The sequence below is a fragment of the Somniosus microcephalus genome, chromosome 28, assembly GCF_052327205.1.
Source record: "Somniosus microcephalus isolate GS21.2 chromosome 28, FLI_Smic_1.0, whole genome shotgun sequence".
Classification (NCBI taxonomy): domain Eukaryota; kingdom Metazoa; phylum Chordata; class Chondrichthyes; order Squaliformes; family Somniosidae; genus Somniosus; species Somniosus microcephalus.
Genome location: NC_141014.1, coordinates 36,128,661 through 36,145,926, shown reverse-complemented (window position 1 = coordinate 36,145,926; position 17,266 = coordinate 36,128,661). Strand labels below are relative to the sequence as shown.

The window sequence follows — 17,266 nt, the reverse complement described above, 5'->3', positions numbered from 1 at the left end:
GGGGCTGAACGGCCTCCTGTTCCTGTGTTTCCACGTAGTCCAGTCTCCCTCCTGCAGCAGCACCTCCCTATCCCCATTACAGCTCAGTCCCGGTCACTCTGCCCATTCCCATCAGTTGGAAACAGTCCCCGTCTCCCAGTCATTCCTTCCTCTCCGCCACCACACCACCCCCAGACCCTGCAGTCTAGCTCAGTAAAGCTCCATCTGCCACACTAACCCACAGGATTCCTCACTGTCCATTGATGGCCGAGCTGGGACAAGGGGGGGGGGGGCGGTAGATCCCCCATGGTACCCGGACTCTCCCTCTCCGAAGCCGCTCCGCCACTGCGGCTTCCCCCAGTCTCCGATTGCCGTCACAAGCTTACGTCCTGAATGTCCGTGGGTGTTCTAGAACGTTCCAGCTCTTCAGACTTCATGTGCTGGGGTAGAGTGTCCGGCTGTGCTTGGCGTAGGCGGGCCTGTAGAGCGATCTCCACCTGCTCCTGACAGGCTCGCAAACACTCCTGGGGAGCGAGGGAGGAAAACAGGTTTTAGACTTTCTCACTCTCCTTGGCCCAGAGCTAATTCTCTACAAGTCTTGACTTAAGTATTTATGCATTGATCAATATAAGAAAGCACTTGCATTTATACTGGGCCTTTCACGACCTCAGGACCTCCCAAAGCGCTTTGCAGCCAATGAAGTACTTTTGAAGTGTAGTCATAGACATAAACATAGAAGATAGGAGCAGGAGTAGGCCATTCGGCCCCTCGAGCCTGCTCCGCCATTCAATGTGATCATGGCTGATCATCCAAACTCAGTGCCCTGTCCCTGCCTTTTCCCCATATCCCTTGATCCCTTTAGCCTCAAGAAATATATCCAACTCTTTCTTGAATATATTTAATGAACTGGCCTCCACCGCCCTCTGTGGCAGAGAATTCCACAGGTTCACCACTCTCTGGGTGAAGAAATTCCTCCTCATCTCAGTCCTAAATGGTTTACCCCTTATCCTTAGACTGTGACCCCTGGTTCTGGACTCCCCGGCCATCAGAAACATCCTTCCTGCATCTAGTCTGTCCAGACCTGACAGAATTTTATAGGTTTCGATGAGATCCCCTCTCAATCTTCTAAACTCCAGTGAGTATAAGCCCAATCGACACAATCTCTCCTCATACGTCATTCCTGCCATCCCAGGTATCAGTCTGGTGAATCTTCGCTGCACTCCCTCCATGGCAAGAACGTCCTTCCTCAGGTAAGGTGACCAAAACTGCACACAATACTCAAGGTGCGGTCTCACCAAAGCCGCGGCAGCCAATTTGCGCACAGCAAGCTCCCACAAACTGCAATGTGATGATGACCAGATAGAAACACAGAAGATAGGAGCAGGAGTAGGCCATTCGGCCCCTCGAGCCCGCTCCGCCATTCAATGAGATCATGGCTGATCATCCAAATTCAGTACCCTGTCCCTGCTTTCTCCCCATATCCCTTGATCCCTTTAGCCTTAAGAAATATATCCAACTCCTTCTTGAATATATTTAATGAACTGGCCTCAACTGCCTTCTGTGGTAGAGAATTCCACAGGTTCACCACTCTCTAGGTGAAGAAATTCCTCCTCATCTCTTTCCTAAATGGCTTACCCCTTATCCTTAGACTGTGACCCCTGGTTCTGGACTCCCCCGCCATCGGGAACATCCCGTTTTTTTTGTTTTTGAGTGATGTTGGTTGAGGGATAAATATTGACCCCGGGGAGAACTCCCCCTGCTCTTCTTCAAAATAGTGGCCATGGGATCTTTTACATCTACCTGAGAGAGCAGACGGGGCCTCGGTTTAACGTCTCATTCGAAAGACGGCACCTCTGACAGTGCGGCGCTCCCTCAGTACTGCACTGGAGTGTGTCAGCTCTGATTTTTTTTATATTAGTTTATGGGATGTGGGCGTCGCTGGCAAGGCCCAGCATTTATTGCCCCTTGAGAAGGTGGTGGTGGTGAGCCGCCTTCTTGAGCCGATGCCGTCCGTGCGGTGAAGGTACTGCTGGGGGATTGTGGGCTCGAGTTCCTGGAATGGGAGGGGAGCGAGTGGGTGATCGAGGAGTGGGGAAGAAAAGGAGGGAGGGAAGAGAACCTCATTTTTCTGTACCCGTTCCAGGAGCGGGAGAGGTGTCGGAAAAGCCTCCCCAGATTGGGGAACAGTGTTTCACGTCTTGGGGGGTGTGGTGATCTCATTGATACTGGTTCCTGGGATGGGGGGATTGTCCCATGAGGAGAGATTGAGTAGACTAGGCCTATGTTCCCTAGAGCTTAGAAGAATGAGAGGTGACCTCATTGAAACATATAAAATTCTTAGAGGGCTTGACAGGGTAGACGCTGAGAGGATGTTTCCCCTGGCTGGGGAGTCTAGAACCAGGGGTCACAGTCTCAGGATAAGGGGTCGGCCATTTAAGACTGAGATGAGGAGGAATTTCTTCACTCAGAGGGTGGTGAATCTTGGGAATTCTCTACCCCAGAGGGCTATGGATGCTGAGTCTTTGAGTATATTCAAGACAGAGATCGATAGATTTTTGGACTCTAGGGGAATCGAGGGATATGGAGGTCGGGCGGGAAAGTGGAGTTGAGGTCGAAGATCAGTTGATCTTATTGAATGGCGGAGCAGGCTCGAGGGGCCGAATGGCTGACTCCTGCTCCTAATTCTTCTGTTCTTGTGTCTCTGGGTTTCACGTAGAGTTAAGAGTTGCTGACAGTTGGGATTCGGCATGAAAGAGGGAAGCGAGCCCCATGGAGCCAGTTTATGAATGGAGACATTGAGGTCAGGAAACGGTGATAGATAAAGGAGGACTGTGGGGTAAGCCAAAAAGGAAGAGTGATCTTCATCGCCAATCTCGGCGGTCGATGGAGATCCGCTCCGTGATCGGGGCGTTGGGTTTTCCGGTCATACTTACGGGATCGCAGCGGATGGAATGCGCGAGGCGGTCGGTGAGCTCACAGTTGGCGAGGGAAAGCCCGTGCTGCCCAAGGTGGAGGCCGGTCACCGCGGCGGCCAGACTGGCGGCGCCGATCATGGACGGCGGGTACGAAACAAATTCATAATCTGAAAAAGATCCCAGGGATTAGTCGCATGAGACTTTCAGCCTTTTGCTAATCCAGCCCAGACACGAAAATCGCTCACAATTACAGGTGAGACCCGGAGTTATTTACAGGTGAGACCCGGAGTTATTTACAGGTGAGACCCCGAGTTATTTACAGGTGAGACCCCGAGTTATTTACAGGTGAGACCCGGAGTTATTTACAGGTGAGACCCCGAGTTATTTACAGGTGAGACCCGGAGTTATTTACAGGTGAGACCCCGAGTTATTTACAGGTGAGACCCCGAGTTATTTACAGGTGAGACCCGGAGTTATTTACAGGTGAGACCCTGAGTTATTTACAGGTGAGACCTGGGTTTATTTACAGGTGAGACCCAGAGTTATTTACAGGTGAGACCCAGAGTTATTTACAGGTGAGACCCGGAGTTATTTACAGGTGAGACCTGGAGTTATTTATAGGTGAGACCCGGGGTTATTTACAGGTGAGACCTGGAGTTATTTACAGGTGAGACCCCGAGTTATTTACAGGTGAGACCCCGAGTTATTTACAGGTGAGACCTGGAGTAATTTACAGGTGAGACCTGGAGTTATTTACAGGTGAGACCTGGAGTTATTTACAGGTGAGACCCCGAGTTATTTACAGGTGAGACCCGGAGTTATTTACAGGTGAGACCCGGAGTTATTTACAGGTGAGACCTGGAGTAATTTACAGGTGAGACCCCGAGTTATTTACAGGTGAGACCCGGAGTTATTTACAGGTGAGACCCCGAGTTATTTACAGGTGAGACCCGGAGTTATTTACAGGTGAGACCCCGAGTTATTTACAGGTGAGACCCGGGGTTATTTACAGGTGAGACCCGGAGTTATTTACAGGTGAGACCCGGAGTTATTTACAGGTGAGACCCGGAGTTATTTACAGGTGAGACCCGGAGTTATTTACAGGTGAGACCCCGAGTTATTTACAGGTGAGACCCGGAGTTATTTACAGGTGAGACCCCGAGTTATTTACAGGTGAGACCCGGAGTTATTTACAGGTGAGACCCCGAGTTATTTACAGGTGAGACCTGGGGTTATTTACAGGTGAGACCCGGAGTTATTTACAGGTGAGACCCGGAGTTATTTACAGGTGAGACCCGGAGTTATTTACAGGTGAGACCCGGAGTTATTTACAGGTGAGACCCGGAGTTATTTACAGGTGAGACCTGGAGCTTTTTACAGGTGAGACCCGGAGTTATTTACAGGTGAGACCCGGAGTTATTTACAGGTGAGACCCGGAGTTATTTACTGGTGAGATCCCGAGTTATTTACAGGTGAGACCCCGAGTTATTTACAGGTGAGACCCGGAGTTATTTACAGGTGAGACCCCGAGTTATTTACAGCTGAGACCTGGAGTTATTTACAGGTTGAGTCCTGGAGTTATTTACAGGTGAGACCTGGAGCTTTTTACAGGTGAGACCCGGAGTTATTTACAGGTGAGACCCGGAGTTATTTACAGGTGAGTCCCGGAGTTATTTACAGGTGAGACCCCGAGTTATTTACAGGTGAGACCCCAAGTTATTTACAGGTGAGACCCCAGAGTTATTTACAGGTGAGACCCGGAGTTATTTACAGGTGAGACCCGGAGTTATTTACAGGTGAGACCTGGAGTTATTTATAGGTGAGACCTGGGGTTATTTACAGGTGAGACCTGGAGTTATTTACAGGTGAGACCTGGAGTTATATACAGGTGAGACCCGGAGTTATTTACAGGTGAGACCTGGAGTTATTTACAGGTGAGACCTGGGGTTATTTACAGGTGAGACCTGGAGTTATTTACAGGTGAGACCTGGAGTTATTTACAGGTGAGACCCCGAGTTATTTACAGGTGAGACCCCGAGTTATTTACAGGTGAGACCCCGAGTTATTTACAGGTGAGACCTGGAGTTATTTACAGGTGAGACCTGGAGTTATTTACAGGTGTGACCTGGAGTTATTTACAGGTGAGACCCCAAGTTATTTACAGGTGAGACCCCGAGTTATTTACAGGTGAGACCCCGAGTTATTTACAGGTGAGACCTGGAGTTATTTACAGGTGAGACCCGGAGTTATTTACAGGTGAGACCCCGAGTTATTTACAGGTGAGACCCCGAGTTATTTACAGGCGAGACCTGGAATTATTTACAGGTGAGACCTGGAGTTATTTACAGGTGAGATATCGAGTTATTTACAGGTGAGAACCGGAGTTATTTACAGGTGAGACCTGGAGTTATTTACAGGTGAGACCCAGAGTTATTTACAGGTGAGACCCGGAGTTATTTACAGGTGAGACCTGGAGTTATTTATAGGAGAGACCCCGAGTTATTTACAGGTGAGACCTGGAGTAATTTACAGGTGAGACCTGGAGTTATTTACAGGTGAGACCTGGAGTTATTTACAGGTGAGACCCCGAGTTATTTACAGGTGAGACCCTGAGTTATTTACAGGTGAGACCCGGAGTTATTTACAGGTGAGACCTGGAGTTATTTATAGGTGAGACCCGGGGTTATTTACAGGTGAGAGCTGGAATTATTTACAGGTGAGACCCCGAGTTATTTACAGGTGAGACCTGGGGTTATTTACAGGTGAGACCCGGAGTTATTTACAGGTGAGACCTGGAGTTATTTACAGGTGAGACCCCGAGTTATTTACAGGTGAGACCCGGAGTTATTTACAGGTGAGACCCCGAGTTATTTACAGGTGAGACCAGGAGTTATTTACAGGTGAGACCCCGAGTTATTTACAGGTGAGACCCGGAGTTATTTACAGGTGAGACCCCGAGTTATTTACAGGTGAGACCCGGAGTTATTTACAGGTGAGACTCCGAGTTATTTACAGGTGAGACCTGGGGTTATTTACAGGTGAGACCCGGAGTTATTTACAGGTGAGACCTGGAGTTATTTACAGGTGAGACCCGGAGTTATTTACAGGTGAGACCCGGAGCTATTTACAGGTGAGACCCCGAGTTATTTACAGGTGAGACCCGGAGTTATTTACAGGTGAGACCCCGAGTTATTTACAGGTGAGACCCGGAGTTATTTACAGGTGAGACCCCGAGTTATTTACAGGTGAGACCTGGGGTTATTTACAGGTGAGACCCAGAGTTATTTACAGGTGAGACCTGGAGTTATTTACAGGTGAGACCCGGAGTTATTTACAGGTGAGACCCGGAGTTACTTACAGGTGAGACCTGGAGTTATTTATAGGTGAGACCCGGGGTTATTTACAGGTGACACCTGGAGTTATTTACAGCTGAGACCTGGAGTTATTTACAGGTTGAGTCCTGGAGTTATTTACAGGTGAGACCTGGAGCTTTTTACAGGTGAGACCCGGAGTTATTTACAGGTGAGACCCGGAGTTATTTACAGGTGAGTCCCGGAGTTATTTACAGGTGAGACCCCGAGTTATTTACAGGTGAGACCCCAGAGTTATTTACAGGTGAGACCCGGAGTTATTTACAGGTGAGACCCGGAGTTATTTACAGGTGAGACCTGGAGTTATTTATAGGTGAGACCTGGGGTTATTTACAGGTGAGACCTGGAGTTATTTACAGGTGAGACCTGGAGTTATATACAGGTGAGACCCGGAGTTATTTACAGGTGAGACCTGGAGTTATTTACAGGTGAGACCTGGGGTTATTTACAGGTGAGACCTGGAGTTATTTACAGGTGAGACCTGGAGTTATTTACAGGTGAGACCCCGAGTTATTTACAGGTGAGACCCCGAGTTATTTACAGGTGAGACCCCGAGTTATTTACAGGTGAGACCCGGAGTTATTTACAGGTGAGACCTGGAGTTATTTACAGGTGTGACCTGGAGTTATTTACAGGTGAGACCCCAAGTTATTTACAGGTGAGACCCCGAGTTATTTACAGGTGAGACCCCGAGTTATTTACAGGTGAGACCTGGAGTTATTTACAGGTGAGACCCGGAGTTATTTACAGGTGAGACCCCGAGTTATTTACAGGTGAGACCCCGAGTTATTTACAGGCGAAACCTGGAATTATTTACAGGTGAGACCTGGAGTTATTTACAGGTGAGATATCGAGTTATTTACAGGTGAGAACCGGAGTTATTTACAGGTGAGACCTGGAGTTATTTACAGGTGAGACCTGGAGTTATTTACAGGTGTGACCTGGAGTTATTTACAGGTGAGACCCCGAGTTATTTACAGGTGAGACCCCGAGTTATTTACAGCTGAGACCCCGAGTTATTTACAGGTGAGACCTGGAGATTTTTACAGGTGAGACCCGGAGTTATTTACAGGTGAGACCCCGAGTTATTTACAGGTGAGACCCCAGAGTTATTTACAGGTGAGACCCGGAGTTATTTACAGGTGAGACCCGGAGTTATTTACAGGTGAGACCTGGAGTTATTTATAGGTGAGACCTGGGGTTATTTACAGGTGAGACCTGGAGTTATTTACAGGTGAGACCTGGAGTTATATACAGGTGAGACCCGGAGTTATTTACAGGTGAGACCTGGGGTTATTTACAGGTGAGACCTGGAGTTATTTACAGGTGAGACCTGGAGTTATTTACAGGTGAGACCCCGAGTTATTTACAGGTGAGACCCCGAGTTATTTACAGGTGAGACCCCGAGTTATTTACAGGTGAGACCCGGAGTTATTTACAGGTGAGACCTGGAGTTATTTACAGGTGTGACCTGGAGTTATTTACAGGTGAGACCCCAAGTTATTTACAGGTGAGACCCCGAGTTATTTACAGGTGAGACCCCGAGTTATTTACAGGTGAGACCTGGAGTTATTTACAGGTGAGACCCGGAGTTATTTACAGGTGAGACCCCGAGTTATTTACAGGTGAGACCCCGAGTTATTTACAGGCGAAACCTGGAATTATTTACAGGTGAGACCTGGAGTTATTTACAGGTGAGATATCGAGTTATTTACAGGTGAGAACCGGAGTTATTTACAGGTGAGACCTGGAGTTATTTACAGGTGAGACCTGGAGTTATTTACAGGTGTGACCTGGAGTTATTTACAGGTGAGACCCCGAGTTATTTACAGGTGAGACCCCGAGTTATTTACAGCTGAGACCCCGTGTTATTTACAGGTGAGACCTGGAGATTTTTACAGGTGAGACCCGGAGTTATTTACAGGTGAGACCCCGAGTTATTTACAGGCGAGACCTGAGTTATTTACAGGTGAGATATCGAGTTATTTACAGGTGAGACCCCGAGTTTTTTACAGGTGAGACCCCAAGTTATTTGCAGGTGAGACCCCGAGTTATTTACAGGTGAGACCTGGAGATTTTTACAGGTGAGACCCGGAGTTATTTACAGGTGAGACCCCGAGTTATTTACAGGCGAGACCTGAGTTATTTACAGGTGAGATATCGAGTTATTTACAGGTGAGACCTGGAGTTATTTACAGGTGAGTCCCGGAGTTATTTACAGGTGAGACTCAGAGTTATTTACAGGTGAGACCTGGGGTTACTTATAGGTGAGACCTGGAGTTATTTACAGGTGAGACCGGGAGTTATTTACAGGTGAGACCCCGAGTTATTTACAGGTGAGACCCCGAGTTATTTACAGGTGAGACCCCGAGTTATTTACAGGTGAGACCCCGAGTTATTTACAGGTGAGACCTGGAGTTATTTATAGGTGAGACCCGGGGTTATTTACAGGTGAGACCTGGAGTTATTTACAGGTGAGACCCCGAGTTATTTACAGGTGAGACCTGGGGTTATTTACAGGTGAGACCCGGAGTTATTTACAGGTGAGACCTGGAGTTATTTACAGGTGAGACCCCGAGTTATTTACAGGTGAGACCCGGAGTTATTTACAGGTGAGACCCCGAGTTATTTACAGGTGAGACCCGGAGTTATTTACAGGTGAGACCCTGAGTTATTTACAGGTGAGACCCGGAGTTATTTACAGGTGAGACCCCGAGTTATTTACAGGTGAGAGCTGGGGTTATTTACAGGTGAGACCCGGAGTTATTTACAGGTGAGACCTGGAGTTATTTACAGGTGAGACCTGGAGTTATTTACAGGTGAGACCCGGAGTTATTTACAGGTGAGACCCCGAGTTACTTACAGGTGAGACCCGTAGTTATTTACAGGTGAGACCCTGAGTTATTTACAGGTGAGACCTGGAGTTATTTACAGGTGAGACCCCGAGTTATTTACAGGTGAGACCCCGAGTTATTTACAGGTGAGACCTGGGGTTATTTACAGGTGAGACCCGGAGTTATTTACAGGTGAGACCTGGAGTTATTTACAGGTGAGACCCGGAGTTATTTACAGGTGAGACCCGGAGTTATTTACAGGTGAGACCTGGAGTTATTTATAGGTGAGACCCGGGGTTATTTACAGGTGAGACCTGGAGTTATTTACAGCTGAGACCTGGAGTTATTTACAGGTGAGTCCTGGAGTTATTTACAGGTGAGACCTGGAGCTTTTGACAGGTGAGACCCGGAGTTATTTACAGGTGAGACCCGGAGTTATTTACAGGTGAGACCCGGAGTTAATTACAGGTGAGACCCCGAGTTATTTACAGGTGAGACCCTGAGTTATTTACAGGTGAGACCCGGAGTTATTTACAGGTGAGACCCGGAGTTATTTATAGGTGAGACCTGGGGTTATTTACAGGTGAGACCTGGAGTTATTTACAGGTGAGACCCAGAGTTATTTACAGGTGAGACCTGGAGTTATTTACAGGTGAGACCTGGGGTTATTTACAGGTGAGACCTGGAGTTATTTACAGGTGAGACCTGGAGTTATTTACAGGTGAGACCCCGAGTTATTTACAGGTGAGACCCCGAGTTATTTACAGGTGAGACCCCGAGTTATTTACAGGTGAGACCCGGAGTTATTTACAGGTGAGCCCCCGAGTTATTTACAGGCGAGACCTGGAGTTATTTACAGGTGTGACCTGGAGTTATTTACAGGTGAGACCCCGAGTTATTTACAGGTGAGACCCCGAGTTATTTACAGGTGAGACCCCGAGTTATTTACAGGTGAGACCTGGAGTTATTTACAGGTGAGACCCGGAGTTATTTACAGGTGAGACCCCGAGTTATTTACAGGTGAGACCCCGAGTTATTTACAGGCGAGACCTGGAATTATTTAGAGGTGCGACCTGGAGTTATTTACAGGTGAGATATCGAGTTATTTACAGGTGAGAACCGGAGTTATTTGCAGGTGAGACCTGGAGTTATTTACAGGTGAGACCTGGAGTTATTTACAGGTGTGACCTGGAGTTATTTACAGGTGAGACCCCGAGTTATTTACAGGTGAGACCCTGAGTTATTTACAGGTGAGACCCCGAGTTATTTACAGGTGAGACCTGGAGATTTTTACAGGTGAGACCCGGAGTTATTTACAGGTGAGACCCCGAGTTATTTACAGGCGAGACCTGCATTATTTACAGGTGAGATATCGAGTTATTTACAGGTGAGACCCCAAGTTATTTACAGGTGAGACCCCAAGTTATTTACAGGTGAGACCCCGAGTTATTTACAGGTGAGACCTGGAGATTTTTACAGGTGAGACCCGGAGTTATTTACAGGTGAGACCCCGAGTTATTTACGGGCGAGACCTGAGTTATTTACAGGTGAGATATCGAGTTATTTACAGGTGAGACCTGGAGTTATTTACAGGTGAGTCCCGGAGTTATTTACAGGTGAGACTCAGATTTATTTACAGGTGAGACCCCGAGTTATTTACAGGTGAGACCCCGAGTTATTTACAGGTGAGACCCCGAGTTATTTACAGGTGAGACCCCTGAGGTATTTACAGGTGGGACCCCAAGTTATTTACAGGTGAGGCCTGGAGTTATTTATAGGTGAGACCTGGGGTTATTTACAGGTGAGACCTGGAGTTATTTACAGGTGAGACCTGGAGTTATTTACAGGTGAGACCCTGAGTTATTTACAGGTGAGACCCTGAGTTATTTACAGGTGAGACCCCGAGTTATTTACAGGTGAGACCCGGAGTTATTTACAGGTGAGTCCCGGAGTTATTTACAGGTGAGACCCGGAGTTATTTACAGGTGAGACCTCGGGTTATTTACAGGTGAGACCCGGAGTTATTTACAGGTGAGACCCGGAGTTATTTACAGGTGCGACCCCGAGTTATTTACAGGTGAGACCTGGAGTTATTTACAGCTGAGTCCCGGAGTTATTTGGTTCTTGCTTCTGTCTGCGCTCCTCTCCCCGTCCCACCAAACAGCCAGTGTTATGTACAGGGGACTCGCTGATCCGCGGCCTGGGCAGGTATTTGTTCAGCTACCTATTGTGCAGAGTGCGATGAACGTCTCCGTGTGTTTTCGGACAACCTCCTCTTTGGCCTTCGGTAGGCCCATGGCTCCTATTAAATGCTCCACGAACTCCTGGGCTGTCGGAGCTGCGATGTCCCACTTCAGTTTGTTCAAAAGCAGCAGCTCCATCGTCTGCAGAGAGGGAGAGACAGAGAGAGAGATGGAGAATGAAACCCATCGCAACGCACAACGCAGAACCCGGCAATGTCCCAGGAGAGAGCACAGCCCTGACCCAAGGTCCAGGTCCTCCCAACCCCTCAGCCTCCCTTCCTCGGGTCCCAGGGTTGACCCCCATGTCTGTGCCGAGTCAGCGGATCTCCGTCGGGGTGGGGGTGGGGGGGTGGGGGGAAGAGGGTTGGTGCTAGAGTTGAATTAGGCCCCATCAGGTGAGGGAGGGACAACTTGGCCTGATCGCTGTCCAGTGACCTCTGGTGGAAACGTGCACATGTGGCTATGCATCAGGGTGTGTGCATGTGTCTGGGTGTGTGTGTGTGTCTGGGTGTGTGTGTGTGTCTGGGTGTGAGCGTGTGTCTGGGTGTGAGCGTGTGTCTGGGTGTGAGCGTGTGTCTGGGTGTGAGCGTGTGTCTGGGTGTGCGCGTGTGTCTGGGTGTGAGCGTGTGTCTGGGTGTGAGCGTGTGTCTGGGTGTGAGCGTGTGTCTGGGTGTCTGGGCGTGTGTCTGGGTGTGAGCGTGTGTCTGGGTGTGAGCGTGTGTCTGGGCGTGTGTCTGGGTGTGAGCGTGTGTCTGGGTGTCTGGGCGTGTGTCTGGGTGTGAGCGTGTGTCTGGGTGTGAGCGTGTGTCTGGGTGTGAGCGTGTGTCTGGGTGTGTGTCTGGGTGTGAGCGTGTGTCTGGATGTGAGCGTGTGTCTGGGTGTGAGCATGTGTCTGGGTGTGTCTGGGTGTGCAGGTGTGAGCGTGTGTGTGGGTGTGAGTGTGTGTCTGGGTGTGTCTGGGTGTGCACGTGTGTCTGGGTGTGCGCGTGTGTCTGGGTGTACACGTGTGTCTGGGTGTGTCTGGGTGTGAGCATGTGTCTGGGTGTGCGCGTGTGTCTGGGTGTGAGCGTGTGTCTGGGTGTGAGCGTGTGTCTGGGTGTGAGCGTGTGTCTGGGTGTGAGCGTGTGTCTGGGTGTCTGGGTGTGTGTCTGGGTGTGCGCGTGTGTCTGGGTGTGTGTCTGGGTGTGTGTGCGTGTCTGGGTGTGTGCGGTGTCTGGGTGTGTCTGGGTGTGCAGGTGTGAGCGTGTGTCTGGGTGTGTGCGTGTCTGGGTGTGTGCGGTGTCTGGGTGTGTCTGGGTGTGCAGGTGTGTCTGGGTGTGAGCGTGTGTCCGGGTGTGAGCGTGTGTCTGGGTGTCTGGGCGTGTGTCTGGGTGTGAGCGTGTGTCTGGGTGTGTGTGCGTGTCTGGGTGTGTGCGGTGTCTGGGTGTGTCTGGGTGTGCAGGTGTGAGCGTGTGTCTGGGTGTGAGCGTGTGTCTGGGTGTGAGCGTGTGTCTGGGTGTGGGCGTGTGTCTGGGTGTGGGCGTGTGTCTGGGTGTGAGTGTGTGTCTGGGTGTGAGCGTGTGTCTGGGTGTGCGCGTGTGTCTGGGTGTGAGCGTGTGTCTGGGTGTGAGCGTGTGTCTGGGTGTGAGCGTGTGTCTGGGTGTGAGCGTGTGTCTGGGTGTGAGCGTGTGTCTGGGTGTGAGCGTGTGTCTGGGCGTGTGTCTGGGTGTGGGCGTGTGTCTGGGTCTGAGCGTGTGTCTGGGTGTGCGCGTGTGTCTGGGTGTGCGCGTGTGTCTGGGTGTGAGCGTGTGTCTGGGCGTGTGTCTGGGTGTGAGCGTGTGTCTGGGTGTCTGGGCGTGTGTCTGGGTGTGGGCGTGTGTCTGGGTCTGAGCGTGTGTCTGGGTGTGAGCGTGTGTCTGGGCGTGTGTCTGGGTGTGGGCGTGTGTCTGGGTCTGAGCGTGTGTCTGGGTGTGGGCGTGTGTCTGGGTCTGAGCGTGTGTCTGGGTGTGAGCGTGTGTCTGGGTGTCTGGGCGTGTGTCTGGGTGTGGGCGTGTGTCTGGGTGTGGGCGTGTGTCTGGGTGTGAGTGTGTGTCTGGGTGTGAGCGTGTGTCTGGGTGTCTGGGCGTGTGTCTGGGTGTGGGCGTGTGTCTGGGTCTGAGCGTGTGTCTGGGTGTGAGCGTGTGTCTGGGTGTCTGGGCGTGTGTCTGGGTGTGCACGTGTGTCTGGGTGTGGGCGTGTGTCTGGGTGTGAGCGTGTGTCTGGGTGTCTGGGCGTGTGTCTGGGTGTGAGTGTGTGTCTGGGTGTGAGCGTGTGTCTGGGTGTGAGCGTGTGTCTGGGTGTCTGGGCGTGTGTCTGGGTGTGAGTGTGTGTCTGGGTGTGTGTGCGTGTCTGGGTGTGTGGGTGTGTGGGTGTCTGGGTGTCTGGGCGTGTGTCTGGGTGTGTGGGCGTGTGTCTGGGCGTGTCTGGGTGTGTGGGTGTGTGGGTGTCTGGGTGTCTGGGCGTGTGTCTGGGTGTCTGGGCGTGTGTCTGGGTGTGTGGGCGTGTGTCTGGTTTAAAGAGGCGTTCAAAATGATGAAGGGTTTTGATTGGGTAAAGAAGCTTCTCTTTATTTACCCAGAGAGTGGTGAGAATGTGGAACTCGCTACCACAGGGAGTGGTTGAGACGAATAGTGTTTAAGGGGAAGTTAAATAAACACACGAGGGAGAAAGGAATCAAAGGATATGCTGATGGGGTGAGATGTAGAGGGGTGGGAGGAGGCTCATGTGGAGCATGGACACCGGCACGGACCAGTTGGGCCGAATGGCCTGTTTCTGTGCTGTAAATTCTCTCTAAACTGTTTCCAGTGGCAGGAGGGTCGGTAACCACAGATTTAAGAAAATTGGCAAAAGAACCAGAGGGAAGATGAGGAGAATAGTTTTTTTACGCAGCGAGTTGTTGTGACCTGGAATGTGCGGCCTGAAAGGGCGGTGGAAGCAGATTCAATAGTAACTTTTGAAAAGAAATTCGAAAAATTCTTTTGCAGATCTATGGGGGAAAGAGCAGGGGGGAGTGGGACTAATTGGAGAGCTCGTTCAAAGAGCTGGCACAGGCACGATGGGCCGAACGGCCTCCTTCTGTGCTGTATGATTCTACAATTATTCTTCTTTCAGCCACCTCTCCCCCCACCCCCCCCACCCCCGCCGTACCCACACAATAGCTCAGGAGCAGTAATGCTAATTGTAGCACCCCTCTCCCCCTCCCCCGCTCTCTCCCCCTCTCCCCCTCCCTCCCTCTCTCCCCCTCCCCCGCTCTCTCCCTCCTCCCCATCTCCACCCTCCCCCCTCTCCCCTCCCTCTCTCACCCCTCCCTCCCTCTCTCACCCCCTCCCCTCCCCTCACCCCCTCCCTCACTCTCACTCCCCCTCCCTCTCTTCCCCCTCCCTCTCTTTCCCCTCCCTCCCCACCTCCCTCTCTCTCCTCTCCCTCTCTCTCCCCCTCTCCCCCGCTCTCTCCCTCTCCCCCTCCCATCTTTCCCCCTCCCCCTCTCCCACTCCCCTCCCCCTCCCCCTCCCTCTCCCTCTCTCTCTCCCCTCCCCTCTCTCTCCCCTCCCCTCTCCCCCCCCCTCTCTCTCTAGCCCCCTCCCCTCTCTCTCACCGCTCCCTCACCCCCACCCCACTCTCCTCCCCCTCCCCTCTCTCCGCTCCCTCTCCCTCTCTCTCACCCCCCTCCCCACCTCCACCCCCCTCACACCCCACACCACTCACCCCCGCTCTCTCCCTCTCCCCCCCTCCCTCTCCCCCTCCCATCTATCCCCCACCCACTCCCCTCTCTCTCTCCCCTCCCCACTCCACCCCCTCCCCCTCCTCTCTACCCCTCCCCCTCCTCCCCTCCCTCTTCCCCCCCTATCTCTCCCCCTCCCCTCTCTCTCCCCCTCCCTCTCTCTCCCCCCTCCCCTACCTCACCCCTCACCCACTCACTCCCCCACCCCTCTCTCACCCCACCCACCTCTCCCCTCCCACTCTCTCCCCCCACCCCTCACACTCCCCCCTCCCTCCCACCCCCTCCCTCACTCCTCCCCCTCACCCCCACACCCTCTCCCCCGCTCTCTCCCACTCCCCCCTCCCCTCTCCCCCTCCCCTCTCCCCTCCCATCTTTCCCCCTCCCCCTCACCATCATTCCCCCTCCCCCTCCCCTCCTCTCTCCCTCACCTCTCCCCCTCCCCTCTCACTCACCCCCCCCTCTCTCCTCCCCCTCCTCACTCCCCCTCCCCTCTCTCTCCCCCTCCCCTCTCTCTCCCCCTCCCCTCTCTCTCCCCCTCCCTCCCTCTCTCCCCCTCCCTCTCACTCTCTCCCTCCCTCTCTCTCCCCTCACCCCCTCACCCTCTCCCCCGCTCTCTCCCTCACCCCCCTCCCCTCTCCCCCTCCCCCTCCCCTCTCCCCCTCCCATCTTCCCCCTCCCCCTCTCCCTCTCCCCCTCCCCTCTCCCCCTCCCATCTTTCCCCCTCCCCCTCTCTCTCTCCCCTCCCCTCTCTCTCCCCCCCCTTTCTCTCTAGCCCCCTCCCCTCTCTCTCCCGCTCCCTCTCCCCCCTCCCCTCTCTCTCCCCCCTCCCTCTCCCCCCTCCCCACTCTCTCCCCCTCCCTCTCCCCCTCCCCTCCCCTCCCCCTCCCTCTCCCCCTCCCCTCCCCTCTCCCCTCTCTCTCCCCCTCCCCTCTCTCTCCCCCTCCCCTCTCTCTCCCCCTCCCTCTCCCCCTCCCTCTCCCCCTCCCTCTCCCCCTCCACCTCTCCCCCTCCACCCTCTCCCCCTCCCCTCTCTCCCCACCCCTCGCCTCTCCCCACCCCCTCCCTCTCTCCCCACCCCCCTCCCCCCTCTCCCCACCCCCTCCCCCTCTCCCCACCTCCCCTCACTCTCCTCCCCTGCCCTCTCCCCCTCCCTCTCCCCCTCTCCCCCTCCACTCTCTCCCCTCCACCTCTCTCCCTCCCTCTCTCCCCACCCCTCGCCTCTCCCCACCCCCTCCCTCTCTCCCCACCCCTCCCCCTCTCCCCACACCCTCCCCCTCTCCCCACCCCCTCCCCCTCTCCCCACCTCCCCTCACTCTCTCCCCTGCCCTCTCCCCCTCCCCCTCGCCCTCTCCCCTCCCCCCTCCCCCTCCCTCTCCCCCCTCCCCCTCCCTCTCCCCCTCCCCTCTCTCTCCCCACCCCCTCCCCTCTCCCCACCCCCTCCCCTCTCCCAACCCCCTCCCCTCTCTCCCCACCCCCTCCCCCTCTCCCCACCCCCTCCCCCTCTCCCCACCCCCTCCCCCTCCCCCACTCCCTCCCTCTCTCCCCACCCCCTCCCTCTCTCCCCACCCCCCTCCCCCTCTCCCCACCGCCCCTCTCTCTCCTCCCCCCTCCCTCTCTCCCCCCTCCCTCTCCCTCTCTCCCCCTCCCTCTCCCCTCTCTCCCCCCTCCCTCTCCCCTCTCTCCCCCTCCCTCTCTCCCCCTCCCTCTCTCCCCCCTCCCTCTCTCCCCCCTCCCTCTCTCCCCCCTCCCTCTCTCCCCCCTCCCTCTCCCCCCCTCCCTCTCTCCCCCCCTCCTCTCTCCCCCTCCCTCTCTTGCCCTCCTTTCCCTCTCTCCCCACTACTCCCCTTGCTGGGATCAGTTTCTTTTTATTTATTCATTCTCGGGATGTGGACATCGCTGGCAAGGCCAGGCATTTATCGCCCGCCCATCCCTAGTCTTACCGAGCCCGCCGCGGTCCGTGCGGTGAAGGTGCCCCCACAGTGCCGTTCGGTCGAGAGTCCCCGGGGGAGGCGGAGGGGATTTTTGGACCCAGCGACCTCAGCCGCAGAATCGGGGGCGGAGCGGGGGGGGGGCGGCGGGGCGGGGAAATCGAACCAGGCCCCGGTTTAAAAATTCCCCCGAACGACTTACCCTCAGCTCCTCCGGCCTGGACGAGCGCGGCGGTGTAGGCGCACACGGTCTCCAC

At 53.4% G+C, this 17,266-nt stretch overlaps 1 pseudogene; it reads right to left on the bottom strand.

Annotated features, from left to right (window-relative positions):
• Window positions 1-245: 245 nt before the first annotated feature.
• The window catches only part of LOC147099553 (G1/S-specific cyclin-D1-like), a 23,734-nt pseudogene continuing 6,713 nt past the window's right edge, over window positions 246-17,266 (bottom strand).